This window comes from Wyeomyia smithii, chromosome 3 (genome assembly GCF_029784165.1).
Source record: "Wyeomyia smithii strain HCP4-BCI-WySm-NY-G18 chromosome 3, ASM2978416v1, whole genome shotgun sequence".
NCBI classification, from domain to species: domain Eukaryota; kingdom Metazoa; phylum Arthropoda; class Insecta; order Diptera; family Culicidae; genus Wyeomyia; species Wyeomyia smithii.
Window position 1 is genome coordinate 1,615,597 of NC_073696.1, and position 16,666 is coordinate 1,632,262.

The following is a 16,666-nucleotide window of genomic DNA, read 5'->3' on the forward strand; positions in this document are numbered from 1 at the left end:
GATGTACGAGGCTGTTCAAGAAGGTATACAATTTACAACTAATATTGTTATGAAATTGAAATTCAGCAATGATTTTAAATAATGCTGTAAATTTTGTAAATTGAAATGCTCGCTCTTTAAAAGCGAAAGAGGATGAATTTTTCAATTTTTTAACAGTCCACGATGTGCATATTGCAGTTGTGACTGAAACGCTTTTAAAGCCAAATATTAAACTAAAAAAGAACCCAAATTTTATAGTTCATAGGTTTGATAGAATTGATGTTGCCGGTGGTGGAGTTGCAATAGTTATCCACCGTCGAATAAAACATCGTGTTTTACCCCATCTTGAAACCAAAGTTATCGAGAGTTTGGGAATTGAAATTGAAACAAGTATTGGCATTTTATTTATAGCCGCAGTGTATTTGCCTTTTCAATGCACTGGTGAGCGAAAAAATTATTTCAAGGGAGATTTGCAAAAACTCACAAGAAATAAATCTAAATTTTTAATCATCGGTGATTTTAATGCGAAACATCGATCTTGGAATAATGCTCAAAGCAATTCCAATGGAAAAATATTGTTTAATGATTGCTCGACTGGATTTTATTCAGTTTTATTTCCAAATGGTCCTACATGTTTGTCTTCTATTAGGAATCCATCTACAATTGATTTGGTACTAACAAATCAAAGCCATTCATGCAGTGATTTATTAACTCATGCTGACTTTGATTCTGATCATCTTCCCATAACATTTTCTATTTCCCATGAAACTATTTTAAATCCCACTAGATTTGTGTTAAATTATTTCAAGACTAATTGGGATCGATATCGTTCTACGATCGAGGAAAATTTGAATGATCATATTATTTTACAAAATAGTGCTGACATTGACAGAGCATTAGAAAATTTTAGCAGCTTAATACTCAATGCCCGGAATTCATCAGTTCCTAAGGCAAGAGTGAAATTTAATGCACCAATTATTGACAGTGAACTTCAACTTCTTATACGTTTGAAGAACATACGGAGACGTCAATACCAAAGATCTCGTGATCCTGCTTTGAAAATTATTTTTCAAGAATTACAAAAGGAAATTAAACATAGATTCACTCTCTTGCGAAATGAGAATTTCATGAGAGAAGTTGAACAACTAAAACCTTATTCAAAACCTTTCTGGAAGCTTTCGAAGGTTCTTAAGAAGCCCTCGAAGCCCATTCCAGTCCTTAAAGATGAAGATTCATAACTCCAATTTGAACGTAGTAAGTCCTATTGAAAATGAAGTAAACCAAAAGTATGTTCAGATCACCACCCAAGAATTTCTTTCCGAAGAGGTATTGGAGACAAACTTGAATGAGGTGCGAACCATTCTCAAAAAATTCAAAAACATGAAAGCACCAGGAGATGATGGGATTTTCTATATCCTCATCAAAAGACTTCCCGAAAACTCTTTAAATTTCTTGGTAAAAATTTTTAACAGATGCTTTGCACTAGGACATTTTCCTACGAAATGGAAAAATGCCAAAGTCACTCCAATTTTGAAACCCGAAAAGAATCCAGCTGAGGCATCAAGTTATCGACCAATTAGTTTACTTTCCTCTATTAGCAAACTTTTTGAAAGAATAATTCTTAATAGAATGATAACACATATTAATTAGAACTCGATTTTTGCAAATGAGCAGTTTGGTTTTCGCCATGGGCATTCCACTACTCATCAGTTACTTAGAGTAACAAATATGATTCAGCTAATAAATCGGAAGGCTATTCGACTGGAGCTGCTCTACTAGATATAGAAAAGGCATTCGACAGTGTTTGGCATAAAGGTTTAATAGCTAAAATGTCAAATTTCAGTTTTCCGCTCTACCTCACAAAAATGATACAAAGTTATTTAACTGACCGCACTCTCCAGGTTAACTATCTAAATGGTAAATCTAATAGATTGCCTGTTAGAGCTGGTGTGCCTCAGGGGAGTATCTTGGGCCCAATCTTATATAACATTTTTACTTCTGATCTTCCTGATTTACCACCAGGTTGTGAGAAATCTCTGTTTTGTGACGATACAAGCATTTCCGCAAAAGGAAAAAGCCTTCGTGTTATATGCAGTCGGCTTCAAAAAAGTCTAGATATATTTTCTTCATACTTACAAAAATGAAGATTTCCCCTAACGCTTCAAAAACACAGTTAATTATTTTTCCTCATAAGCCAAGAGTTTCATTTCTCAAACCCACCCATAACCACGTTATTAAGATGAACGGTGTGGTCTTAAATTGGTCTGATCAAGTTAAATACTTAGGGCTAATTTATGATAAGAATCTTACTTTCAAGGAGCACATTGAAAATATCCAGTCAAAGTGCAATAAGTATATCAAATGTTTATATCCTCTTATCAACAGGAATTCTAGCCTTTGTCTCAAGAATAAACTGTTAATTTACAAACAAATATTTAGACCAGCAATGTTATATGCAGTTCCCATCTGGACAAGTTGTTGTGCAACCAGGAAGAAGACACTTCAAAGGATTCAGAATAAACTTTTGAAAATGATTTTGAAGCGTCCTCCCTGGTTTAGCACGAACGAGCTACATATGCTCACTAATGTAGAAACATTAGAAAATATGTCAAGCCAAATTATCAACAAATTCCGACAAAAATCGTTGCAATCCTCAATTGCAACGATTAGCTCACTTTACAGTCAGTAAGATAATTTTAAGTTTATTTTAAGTTTCGTTTTATTCCTTTTATTCCTTTTTTTTTTCTTGACAAGTAGGTTTAATAATTTTCCTACAATTACATTATCTTAACTGCGAAAGCTAATAACATTCAATAATACTAAAAAGCGTACAAATATATATAATAGTGTTGAAATGTCACCATTTGTGGCAGAACACACAATACTAATTCTGAATAGATATTTTAGTACATAAATAAATCATTGCAAACTCCCCCCTATAAAAAAAATGGTTCTGATTAATATTAGTGGTAGAAATGGTTTTTTTAAGGATGTTGCTTTGATTTATGAAGTGATGCTGCAATAAGAAACACAGATCTACCAAAGGACAGAAAAAGTTTGATGTAAGTCGTATATTATTGGGCTAAAAATGACTAGGCATCGCCACAAAAGTGAACGCGGCTATCGACGAGCTCGAAATGAGTTGACCGCGATTCTAGAGAAAAAGAGGCACTAGCAGAAATACAGAGATCGTGAAGAACGGGAGCAACTGTTTCGGGATAATAATGAGTTTAGTTTTATAAGCTTCGGTATTTATGTCAAAAACCAAAAAAAAAAAATGAAAAATTTTCGTCGAATATTCGTAAGCAAATTTTTTTCTGGATACAACCGCATTGCAAATAAAAAACTGAACAGTGAAAAGATATTACGGCACTGTGGGAAAGAAAGTAGCTCGAAATGAGTTAACCACGATTCTGAGGAGAAAAAAGAATTGGAACGACTGTTTCGGGCTAATGATATGATAAACTAAATAAGCTTGATGAGAAGGTGAAGTGAAAAAATTTGTAGGGACGTGAAGGGAGGTCGACAAGTGGAAGCAGTTCTTCGATGAGTATTTCAATAGCGCATAGGCTGCGTAGCCATGGAAGGAGGCAGATGGAAAGTTATCCTTGAAATACCTAGAAACGATTGCAGTGTCCCAGTTTCCGATATCCTGGAGAACAAACGGGACTACCGACCGAACTCTATAAACACGGTAACCAGGCGGCACAATGGCATTTCCAACATTTGGGAGGAAGAAAGACCACCAGAGGAATGGATGGAAGGAGTTGTATGGAAGGGCGATCGGCCTACAAAGTTCTCTCCCAGATTATTCTCCACTATCTATCTAATATAGCAAAAGGATACGCAAGGGCTTGGAGTAAGCACGCGCTATTACGAAACAAATCTTTCATGCTTGGAAAATCCTCCGGAAATGTCGGAAGTATAATTTGTATGTTATTCAACGTTTCTCTTAAGGTCGTAATCCGACGAGTGGGCATCAAAATGAGAAGCACGATTTTCAGCAAAGGTAGTCAACTCATAAACTTCACAGGCAACCATCATGTTATTACAAGAAACTTAGCGACGGTGGAGGCATTCTACGCCAGTCTAGACTCAGAATGCCAGTCAGACTAGAAACCGATGCGTACGACATCTCTCCCCTTTAGATCAGAAGAATACTGTTCACAGAGGACAAACGCGCTCTAGCCGTATTTGTGCGAGAAGCTTGTGCACCTGACGAAGGTCGGGAGACAACGATGAGCAGGGCATCTACCTTTTCGGTGTCAGAAATCGGGTTGAAGCAAATTTCTGAGTATCGAGACGCCTAGAGAATTTGCGACGAGTAACCTAAGACCGAGTAGACTGGAAAAAAAACTCTTACTAGCCGCAAAATATTCAAAAAAAATATTCGGAATAAAAAGACTTTTCCAGTTTTTCCCATTGTAATGTTGATATAAACAAGCTTATTGGATGTTTGAAAAGAACACTTGAATGGCGTACAGCAAAAGGGCCAGGACGGCGATGAAAATGACACGTCGATGCAGCACAGGACGGATACGTGCCACTTCCAATGAGAAGTGAAGTTAAGAATGCCAAGCGGCTGAAGAACAATAAATCGGCCGGCAAAGATGGAGTCGGAGCGGAGCTTATCAAGCTGGGTCCGGATGAGATGGTCGAGCGCCCTCATCGACTGATTGGTACGATTCGTGATATCAAACAGCTACTGGAGGACTGGTAGCCTATCTACAAAAAAAGGTGACACACTGGACTGTGAGAACTATCGTGCGATCACCATCCCGGAATGACGCCTACAAAGCGTTTCCCAAGTTATATTCCAACGTCTGTCGCAACTAGTAAATGGATTCGTGGGAAGTTACCAAGCAGGCTTCGTAGAAGGCTGGCAAACAGCGGAAAAGATCTTCACTTTGCGGCAGTTCCTCCAAAAATGCCGTAAGGACAGAGTTCCTACGCACCATATATCATTGATTAAAGCAGCTTGATATAATTGACCGTAAAACTATGCAAGATCATGGACGAGAACGGTTTTCTAGGGAAGCTGTTCCGACTGATTAAGGGAAACCACTGCCATGTGCGGATTTTGGGTGGATTATCCGGTGCATTCGAATCCCGTTGGGGACTTCGGCACAAGAAGGTGTTTTGCGACGAGTGACGTTCGACATGATTTTCATCCAATCCAGCCTGCTTGCCGATGACGTACAGATTTTCGGTAGAACAGTAGAGGCGGCGACAGAGAACTACACTGGGCTAAAACGTTAGGCAGAGAAGGTTGGGCTGAAGCGTAGGGCCCGCTTAGGGGCCATCCACATTCCACGTTGACAGAATTTTGAAGATTGTGTAACCACCGGATACCCGAAGGATTGAAGAAACGCGGCCAGAAACTAAGTTTATTAGAGAAATTTTGTTCATTTGGCTATATCTTATTTATGTTACGCCATATAAAGAGAAGTAAAGATGTTTTAAAAATGTGTTTGAATTTTTATCCCCCACCACTTGACAAAAACCTGTGATTGTAATTGTTAGTAAGTGTTCATATTTCATATAATAATTTATAAAACTAATTATTGTAAACTCTACACTGTAAACCGTAGTTGCCCTGATGACGAGGAAATATATCTTCGAAATGCTGGCCAGTTGATCGATTTTCAATCTTTTTGGATCAAATTAAAATTAATTCTTCCCAGTTATGAGAAAAAAAAACCAAAAAATAAATCTGGGTGTTTTTATATAAATATAATGTATGAAATTATTGAAATTTTTGTCTTGTATTTAAATTGAATTTACTCAAATTTAAAAAATAGCGTATTTTTAAAAATTCCTCCACTTATAGAGTCAAGTATGCCCTTCAAAATTAAATCAAGTGATATTTTCTGTGTTTGCCCCAAAAAGAATGACATACAAATGAAAAACGCATATTATTTGATGAAAAATATTAATAACTTTGAGTAAAATTGAGATATTAACGATGTCAGTATTGCAAATTGTTTCTAAAAGTCTTTCAAAGACAGTTTTGGGATGAAACTGAAAGAAAAAAGTTAGAGCGCAAAATGTGTTTTTTTTTAATATAAAATTAATGGAGCTATAACATTGTAGAACAAATTTTTCTTATATCTACAAAGATAAAAAAGTTAGATACTTGATTGCATCGAAAATGTTGGTCACCCTAATTTTTGATCATTTCTTAATAAGCGCTTTATAATATGTAACAACTTTGTAGAAAAAAGTTTTTCTCTAAAATGTTGCTATAGAGCTCTAGACCCAAATTTCCCTTTAAATTTGGTTTCTGGGGTTTAAATTTGGATCGAACAGCAAATAGCGTTCGGACAATACGGCGAAAGATCAGAAACTGTTGGTCGCAGTGGGTTAACTTCTTGTCCGTTCTTAAATCTTCAATTTATGTTCAATAAAAAAAAAGAAATCGAACAGGATAAAAAATGCAATGTTCATGTTTATCTTAAACTTTGGTTATTTTTGCGCCATCATTTTGAATGTATTTGAAGTTTTTAGAATGTTCATAATGTAATTTAAAAAAAAAACTTCTAGTTCAACTTTATACTTTTCAGCTGGACACTATCTCATTCAATTTATTTCGGTTCTTGTTATTTTTTTGATTCTCGTTCACTTTCAATCGGTTTAGTTCCGCCACTGTTGCTGGCCTATTTTACCGATGCCCGGAAAGGCGACTCGACTCATGACCCTAACCTACGATCCGTTGATTGGAGGACCGGCGCCAACGGCTCTGCTTGCTCATGCGATCGAAGGCGTGATACCAGAGATGTTTCTTCCGGTGTCGACTGGTATCAAGCCTAGACCAGTTGGGTTGGTTGTGAGTGGGTCACGCCCCCACCAACCAGTGTATGTCAGTGTTGGGATTAGAAGTGTGGTTGGCGGATACTACGCTAGGCCCCGCCTAGGTTCTTTTTATGTATTTTAACACTTTTTATATTTTTTTTAAATTTTTCATGCTTTAGGGTATCGAACGTTTTCGGCAGTGGTTTTCATCGGCCGTTTTTCTGCAGCAATTTTTTTTAGCACAACTCAGCCCCCACAAATAAACAAACCGTTCTGGCTCTATTCTTTTTTTTTTTTTTTGAAAATTCAATTCTTTTGTTTCTCATTTTTCCATGATTCGACTAATGTTCAGTTAATCTTCTCAAGTTATTTTTGAAATAATTTTCAAATAAAATTCAAATAAAATTCAAATTCAAAAAAATTAGCTTTATAAGATAATTGTTTTGATTTGTTTATGTTGAAAAAAAAATTTTTCATGTTTTTTTCTGAAAAACAAAATTATTGTTTACAACTTTCATAAAGACGGCACATCGATCAAACAAACTGTTATGGCTCTGAAAATATTTGTAATCATCAGTAGGTACCTTTTTACATACCCCTTTTCACAAATTAGTTATGATTTATAAAAAACCTAAATTAATCCACCTAGCGGTCAGACTCAGCCATTCTCATTCAAACTTATTATTTATAAAAATAGATTTACATGAATGCTTAAATCCAATAAAGGTATATTCACTCTTTGGGTTCCAAAATATTGATGTTGTAATTGAAGTATAAAATATGAAATTTGACGTATTGTTAGTGCTTGAAAAATAGCGAAATAAAAGAAAGGGCTCTAAATTTCGAACAATTTAATCACGTGCGAAACGTTCAGATAGTACGATACCACATTTAAATTATGTTGAAGCCACATATATCGATCGAAGCAGGTATAGTTTTCAATAGTCTTTGATTTTCTTTTCTTTCCAAAGCTTTTGAACAGTATATCGAATTGTTATGAAGTTTGTTATTTGTTGAGAGGTGACTCGTTTGTATGATACTAGTTATGTTCAAATAAATCGTGTAATACTTGAGATAATAGACTTTCGTTGTTTCACAAATTAAAACATAACGGTTGCTTAAGTTTGATTACAATCAAATGAGAAGGAAACGTATAGGGCAGCCAAACTTTAAAACCACGTGTTCAATCATAATTCATCAGTTAACCCTTAACTAGCCCGTTCATCTGATATCAATATTGTTCAAATTGGTTGTGTAGTTTCTGAGATAATGAAGTTTCGTGATTTTTACATTTCGATACATTACACACGAAGCTACAGTCCGATTACAGCAAAATTCAATAGGGTGTTATGAGGCAGCTAGACCACTCATTTGATACTAATTCTGTGGAAATCGGGTTAGCCATCTCTGAGAAAAGTGAGTAAGTCCAAGTAGTCTTCGAAATATGTTTCTTTTCATAGCTGGATTTCACATTTTTAAACATTACAGGCAAAGTAATAATCCGATTGCAAAATAAATCAATAGGGTCTTATGGGGCAACAAGACCTTCCATTTTACCATTGATTTTTTAAAAATCGGTCCAGCCATCTCTGAGAAACATGGGTGAGATTAAATAGTCTCCGGACACGTTTCTTTTCATAACTTCTGAACCACAAAATGCAAAAGTTAAGGGTTGTTTAGGTAGCCCGTTCATTTGAAACTAATTTTGTACAAATCGGTTGTATAGTTTCTGAGATATTGATGTTTCGTGATTTTTACATTTTGATACATAACCTCGAAACTAAAAATCCGATTACAATGAAATTCAATGGGGTCTTATAGGGCAACTAGACCTTCCATTTGCAATTAATTTCATTGAAATCGGTTCAGCCATCTCTGAGAAAATCGAGTGAGATTGGGAGAGCACACACACACATGCAGAAAATGCTCAGTTCGTCGAACTGAGTCGAGTGATTAACGACATTCGGCCCTTTTGAGCACTTTTATACCTTTAGTTTTTGCAGTGATTGCTATACCTTTCTAGGAGAAAGGCAAAAAGCGAAATGATAGGAATGACTTTTAATTTCAACTTCAATCCCGAGCAAGGCTGCAAACATTGAAATAGTTCAATATCGAATTTAGTTGATGTTGAGGCCACATATTTTGATCGTAGCTATAGTTTTAAACAGTCTGCGGATTTCGTTTCTTTCTATAACTTTCAAACCACATGTTTAAACATTATGAAATTCATTGTTTAAGGGTTTGAAAGCCCATTTATTTGAATTCAACTATGTTCTTAGCTTCTGAGATATAAGAGCGTTTTTCACATTCTGACGCAGCGCTAAAACTAAATGTTCGATTACAATCAAATTCAATAGCAACCTAAGCGGCAAATAGACCCTTCATTTGACACCATGATAGAAAGAATCGGTCAGACCATCTCTGAGAAAAGTGAGTGCGATAATACTAAGAATCTGGGCGGACGAACAAATGCCGAACGACTGGTTGGAAGGCCTCATATGCCCTATCTATAAGAAGGGCCATCGATTGGATTGTGGCAACTATCGAGGGATAACGTTGCTCAACTCCGCATATAAAGTGCTCTCCCGTATCCTGTTCTTCAGATTGAGACCGCTAACGGAATCCTTTGTTGGAGAATACCAGGCTGGTTTTCGAAGAGGGCGTTCCACGACGGATCAAATTTTCACCCTGCGACAGATCCTCGATAAGTTCCGGGAGTACAACCTATCGACACACCATCTGTTTGGGGACTTCAGGGCGGCATACGACTCAGTGAGAAGAAACGAGCTGTGGCAGATCATGCTGGAACACGGTTTCCCTACGAAACTAATAAAGCTGAGTCGTATGACACTGGAGGGATCAAAATCGTGCGTGCGGATAGCTGGCGAGACATCAGCCGCGTTCGTAACGTTGGATGGACTGAAGCAGGGGGATGCGCTCTCCAACCTACTGTTCAACATCGCCCCTGAGGGTGCAGTACGAAGAGCAAACGTCGAAAGAAACGGTACGATCATCACAAAATCTCACATGCTTCTTGGTTTTGCGGACGACGTCAATATCATCGGTATCAACCGTAAGGCCGTGGAGGAGGCTTTCGTACCTTTTAAGAGAGAAGCAGCGAGATTGGGACTTGTCATTAACTCTGCCAAAACGAAGTACATGGTAGCTGGCAGAGAGCGTGGGAGTCCCCGTGGTGTTGGTGCTGAGGTGGAGATAGATGGGGAACGATTTGAAGTGGTTGACGAATTCGTTTATCTTGATACACTTGTGACATGTGACAACGATATGAGCCGTGAAGTGAAACGACGAGTTACAGCTGCGAACAGGGCCTTCTACGGACTACGTAACCAGCTAAGGTCCCGTAGTTTGCAAACTCGCACAAAACTAGCGCTGTATAGGACGCTGATACTCCCGGTGGCCCTTTACGGACATGAAGCATGGACGCTGAAGGAAACTGATCGACGAGTGCTCGGAGTTTTTGAGCGTAAAGTTCTGCGATCGATACTTGGCGGTAAACTGGAAGACGGAGTGTGGCGCAGACGCATGAATCACGAGTTGTACCAGGTATACAAACATGCTGATATAGTGAAGGTAATACAGCGGGGCAGGCTTCGGTGGGCTGGACATGTAGCCAGGATGCCTGACGAGAGAGCCGCCAAAACTATCTTCAGTAGAGAACCAGGAAGAGGCCGTCGACTCCGTGGTTAGCCTCGCACGCGGTGGAAGAAGATGCACGATCTGCTGGTGTACGGGGAGACTGGAGAACGGCTGCCCAAGACAGAAGAAGCTGGACATCTCTAATTCGTTCGGCCCTGGACCGGTGAACGGTCCGTTAGCCAAAAAAAGTAAAGTAAGTATGTATTTTTTTTCTTTTTTGACCATTAGCCATTGAGATTATGATGGATTTTCTAGGGTGATGAAAAGCCCACTTGAGATAACCAAGAGCCAGTCTCAAACGGGCGTAAAAATCCTTCCAGAATTTCGTACAATAACATTTAAAAGAAAACATTTACCATTTATCATTAAATAGTTTGTATTTAACATATAACATTCAATATTCAACAATACTGAGCTAACTTCTTACATCAACACTAGCGTAGCATAAAAACATTTAAAATTTGTCAAAAAGCTTGTCTTAGCCTATTGTTAAAACTATCACTAGAAATACAAGAGTCAAAATGCACATATAAACTATAAAATAATCTACATATTGCTCTGGTTGGTTTATTTTGTCCGTATACAGTAAGCTATAAGTAAACCCTAATTATTTATATCTGCTGATCTGTAGTTTCTAGCAGGGGCGTTGAAGTTTATTTGCGACAGAATACAAGGAGCATCTATGAGGCCAGTCAACAGTTTACCAACCATAGCACCTTCAAATATCTTTCGTTTTTTAGCCAGGGTATCAATACCTAGTAGACATCTCTCTTCGCAAGGAGGCAGCTCCATCCTGCTACGCCAAGGTAAGAATCGAAGGGCATAACGTATAAACCTTGACTTCACAGATTCAATTCTTCTGATCCATATTTCTGCGTACGGGCTCCAGACAATGACTCATGATTCCAGTACAGAACAAACAAGCGAAAAGTATAAGGCTCTTAGGCAATATGGGTTTCTGAATTTTCTGGTGATTCGCATAATGAAACCCAAGTTTTCATTCGCTTTGGAAATGACATGTGCGTGGTGGTCATGGAATGACATTTGACAATCTAACAGTACACCAAGATCTTTTGCTACAAATGTACAATGACTTATTCCCCGTTGATTGTGTAGTTCCAGATTATTGGATTTTTCTTACGGGAGAATGAGATCACGGAACATTTTGTCACATTAATGGTCAGAAGATTTTTGCTACACCAGTCGCAGAAAAGGTCAACGTACCTCTGCAGCTTCTGGCAGTCAGCAATAGATCAGATTGCCAAATATAATTAAAGATGACAGATATCGTTGAAAAATAACAAGAAAAGCAATGGACCAAGGTTGCTTCCTTGAGGCACACCTTATAAATATACAAAACTGTAGGACTCAGTATTTCCGAATTTCACCGATAAAGGTCGATCTATAAGATAATGATGATAATCAAGATGGTCCCACCACATACCGCTACATCGGTTTAAGCTGGACGATTTATCTATATGTGATATTTTGCAATGTAACCAATTGGCAAACAAATAACGAATGAATACCAATAATTTAAAAAAAATTGACGAATTTCCAATCCAAAGATCATCCATAACGTTTCCAACCCGAAAATTATCTGGACTTGATTAGGAATTGAACCTAATGTTTAAGAGCGTTCATTAATCAGAATTGATTCTAGATAATGATCTAGAACTACGAGCTACGAGATCCAATAATACTATAGTTCTCGAGCTCTACAGATCACGGGCAAACTCAAGCCTTTTCAGTTTTCGCTCCAAACCCTATTTTAAATTGTGAAAACAGATGAATTGTTAAAAAGAAAGTAAAATAATTTCGAAAATATTACATACCAAAAAACAATTTGTCAACCCGATATGCTTTTTGTTCCCATTTCAGGGGTTTAAACCTGATGTACTCAATATCAAGATTGGCTATTGCGCGCGTGAGTCAAACATGTGTAGCCGACTCTTTTTTCACTCTACCATTTAATTTTATATAACTACCTATATTCAAACAAAAAATCCATCATCATCAATGTACACAATAACTTAATATACCAAATAAGACTTCATCCAGTTTACAAGAGGAGATGCTACTACTCCAATTTTCGCTACTAGGATATCATGATCAACGTGGTTAAATGTTACATTATATCCACTTGCAATCCAAGCTCCATGCGCGTAAAACGGTGTGAGGTAAACTGCAGCTGTTGTCGATCGTCCGGGATAGAAGCCATGCTGATCCTCAGATATGTACGGTTTAGTAGCATGTGATAGAAGATTTTGGAATAAGATTTCAAGCAACTTGGAACTTGCACATAACGAGGTTATGTGATAATTTAGAGTATGCTTGAGAACAGGTAACAGAAAAGTTTTTTCTTCCACGCTAATGGATACTTTGACTGTGCCAAAGATTTGCTGAAAATAATACTAAGAGGTGCGCATGGTAGTGATGCACAATTTTTGAGTACAATGGCTGGAATTCCATCTGGTCCGGGGGATAAGAAGGACTTCAGTTACTCTAGAGCTGTCAAAACATCGTTGTCAGAAAACTGCACATTGGAACATATCAGGTTAGTTGGATTGTCTTGGATTGCTCTTTGGACTTGCTCTGCAGTGGCTAAATTTGTTTTGAAAGGTTCGAGAAATGTTTGGCAATTAAATCACAGTTTTCATCGGGTGAGCTGACAGATTCGTTCTCAAGAAACATGGTAGTTGGGAGTCCGATTTTTTCCCGTTTTTCGTTTGCAAATTTCCAAAACCTTTTTGGACTTCGTTCAAGATCTGATTACGTGTTTATCACATTTTGCTTGGAGAGAAAGCGGTTGTAATTTCTATAGTTGCTACTGGCGCAATCGAATTCGCGTTTGGACATTGGGTTGCAATGCCTCTGTAGAAAATTTTGGAGCCAGCAGGCTTGTTTGAACAGTGTGATGTCTTCGGTACAGTTGTAGATAATAAATTAGCTTTTCAGAAAAAAAAAATATATACATCTGTGCAAAGTTTCAGCCAAATCAAAAATGATAATCCAAAAAATAACAAAATTGACACATTTTTCTAGGAATCGCTCAGTTGGAAGAAAACTTCTAAATTGGGTTATCAGACAAAAATGGGACGAAAGTGACTTAAATATTTTTGTTTTTAATCATGGTTACTCTGGGATATTTCCGAGATGAAACTGATTATGTTGACATATTTATGATAAATGATGATGATAGTATGATTTTCAGTTCACTCCGGTCTAAGGTTTCATTAAGCTCTGTCCCATTATTTTTCAGTCAGGAGACAGTTCGCTTATAATGAAGAAAAGCATCATATGACAAAGAACAAAGTTTTAATAAGACCAAGATAAAAAATTATAATAAAACATACCACCAAAATGGTAAAAGAATTTTGCCAGAAATGGAACGAAATATTGCTTATAAGAATAATTATAAGCTTGTTAGCATGATATGCCAGATCTACTTGTTAAGCTGCAAAATTTCATTCCGCAAATAGGAATAAAATTATTTCCAACTGGATCAATAATGGTATTGACATTTATTAGTTTTCAATTGGAACGTTCTTATTGTGCAAAAATTTAAGGGGAACAGTGTTTAGGAAATTGTCGAGTCCGTCTCTCAAAAATCTTTTTTCAAAGAACTTAGTATCAAAAAGCAAGCAAAAAAAAAGAATCTCCATCGGAATCCGCGACATTTCCGCTGTACCGTCTGCGTGCCATATTTTATCCGGCTCGCTGGCCCTGGAGGTCGTGCATCTCTGTCGGCATCGCAAAACGTCAAAATAAAGCAACCACCAGCAGCGATTAATTCCCTCATTCTTTGTGCTGCTGCTGTAAAGTTTCTTCGCTTCTGTCAGTCTGTGGTGCGTACGCAAAGCAGTGCAGGCAGTCAGTCAGCGGTCTCTTTGGATGACTATAAAATAAACCAAAGTCGTGCTGAGAAAAAAAAAAACCTTTCCACTTGAGTTTTGAAACCACAACTTGGAACGGCTAGAGCGGCATTCGGAAACAAATAAATAAATAAAGAAGTTGGTTGTTTTGATTGTTCCACAAATATTTGTGCTAACAAAAATGGCGTTGACAAAACCTAAAATCGATACACAACAGAGAATTGTCGCCAAAAGTTACCAAGCGTTAACATTTTTGCAACACAATCTATTTTAAGCTCCTGCTGGCTATCGCATTCCGCTTCTTGGGAGTGCCTGTTCCAGTTTGCGATAAGCGTCTGAATGGGATTTTTGTTTGTCATTTCCGACTGTGGGAAGGATTCCCCTTTCGGTTGATTCTAATGGGAAAAAAAGGGTTCACTTCTGACAGAAAATCGATACGGGAAAAGTTGACTGAAATAAGGTGTAACATGGACTCTGTACGCGAGGAACAATCGAAACGCGCTGGTATCTTAGCACAACCTCGTTTTATCTATCGACTGGCAGACATTGGATTTACCTGATGTTATCAATGCTAAATTGCATCAAAGGCGACGCCGCCATTGTTAGCGTTCGATATCCTTAGGCAAAAAAGAGACTCCCCATCCCAAGTCGAAAAAATCAATCAAACTTACGTGATTTTTGATACGATTGTATTTTTATTGTGTGCTGGTTCCACAAAGCTACACGAAAATTTACACAAAAGAAACACAAAGTTTACACACTTTCAGCACCAATCACAATCCAAAATACTCGTCACTATCACGCACAGCACTGTGTTCGCAGGTGACACAGAAAACACGATCCTGCTAGGGAGCAGTCGAGAAAACTCGAGAAACAAGAGTTGCAGTTTTTTTTTCCTTTTTTCAAACAAGCAGGGATTTTTCACACACAATAAACATTCACTTATATCGTTTTCCGCACAGACTTTAAACCGACCGAAAACTGATCCACCGATTAAGAGCACGGTTCCAGAGCCAGAGCAGTGCAAAATATCAAGAAGATAAGCAAATCGGTGACAGTTTGCCCGAGTTGACGGATTCCAATTGGACCGACAGTGAGACAGATAGACAGATAGACAGACAGACAGCGTAACGATGCGGTTCGATTGTAACGAGGTAAAGTTCCACAGGGCACGACAAACAGTGGTAACGGTGTGTAACGTTAGGTAACGTGGATGTTTATTTGATTCGACGGTTTAGGGTGTTGTGGGATTCTTATTCGATTCCAAGAAAATCATGCAGAAAAAAATATTTAGGTATCGAATTAGTGTTCACTAATCGATGTTCTTACATAAACGAAGTATTTATTTAAATGTGTAATATAAAATAATGAATTTTAGATTACGACAAGAAACTTCATATAAAATCAGGACCACTAAATTGCTAAGACTAAGAAAATTTGTTTTTATTGATATCTCTTATGCGGTTTTATACGTATTAAGGAAATCTTTTTTTATGAATCAGTATCAGAGTATCAGTTGGTTTTTCAATAACAAATCTCCGAACCATCATTGATTATACCGGACTGGTTTATTTTTTTTCCGTTTTTTCAGTATCATATACGGTATAGCAGTATTTCGTATTTAGTATAAGCAGTGTTATTTGTATGTACAAAAATAAGCAGTGCTATTGATTTTAAAATTTTGATTTTGTTAAAGTTTTTCGTGAGAATCTTTTTAGCAGAATCCCATGTGAGGAACTTTTCGGGTAGGACCATTTGATAGTATTACTGAAAATTTGGTGAATAATCCACGAATGTCAATTAAAGAAAAAACAAATAAAAAGTTAATGGTCTAATTTAAGGTTTTACTTCAAAATAATGCTTCTTAACACATCCGACAGGACAAATTAAGATTCGAGACGCGGAAAAGCTCACAATCATCGTGGGAATACTCGAGTTTCGTTTCATCCATCATCTGTGCTGGGGTCGAAAGTTTATCTGGGCAGAACTTTGAGTCTGGTTTTGTTTTGCTTCCCTCGTTCCTACAGTAGCAGCAGTAACGGGAACGTCGTCGTTGCCAAAAATTGCTTATTTAGCCTGATTTCTTATTTTGGGAGCACCAAGCGCGTAGAAGATTGTTTTTACTTCTAAGCAAGTAAAGGTTCTGGCTACGTGCCTGGTGTGAAACCTACGCAAAAAACATACGAAATTCAGGCTTGACTAATAATGAGTCCAAAGTTCAACCCAAGAGTGTTTATAATCTTAAAACGGTCTCACGCAACTGCAATGCAATCATCAGCGGCATACAAAACGTGAGCAAATTCCGAATCCATGTGTGAATTGTACGATCAAATTGCATAACCACAACCAAGTGTTTCGCGGTT

At 37.5% G+C, this 16,666-nt stretch overlaps 1 protein-coding gene across 4 annotated transcripts in view; it reads right to left on the bottom strand.

The window, feature by feature from the left end:
• Window positions 1-15,353, bottom strand: part of LOC129732598 (stress-activated protein kinase JNK) — a 131,226-nt gene extending 115,873 nt beyond the window's left edge. For all 4 annotated transcript variants that reach the window (XM_055693600.1, XM_055693595.1, XM_055693599.1 and 1 more), the window contains exon 1: window positions 14,975-15,353. The gene's annotated coding sequence lies outside the window, so the exon portion shown is untranslated. The remainder of the gene's footprint in view (window positions 1-14,974) is intronic.
• Window positions 15,354-16,666: the final 1,313 nt, after the last annotated feature.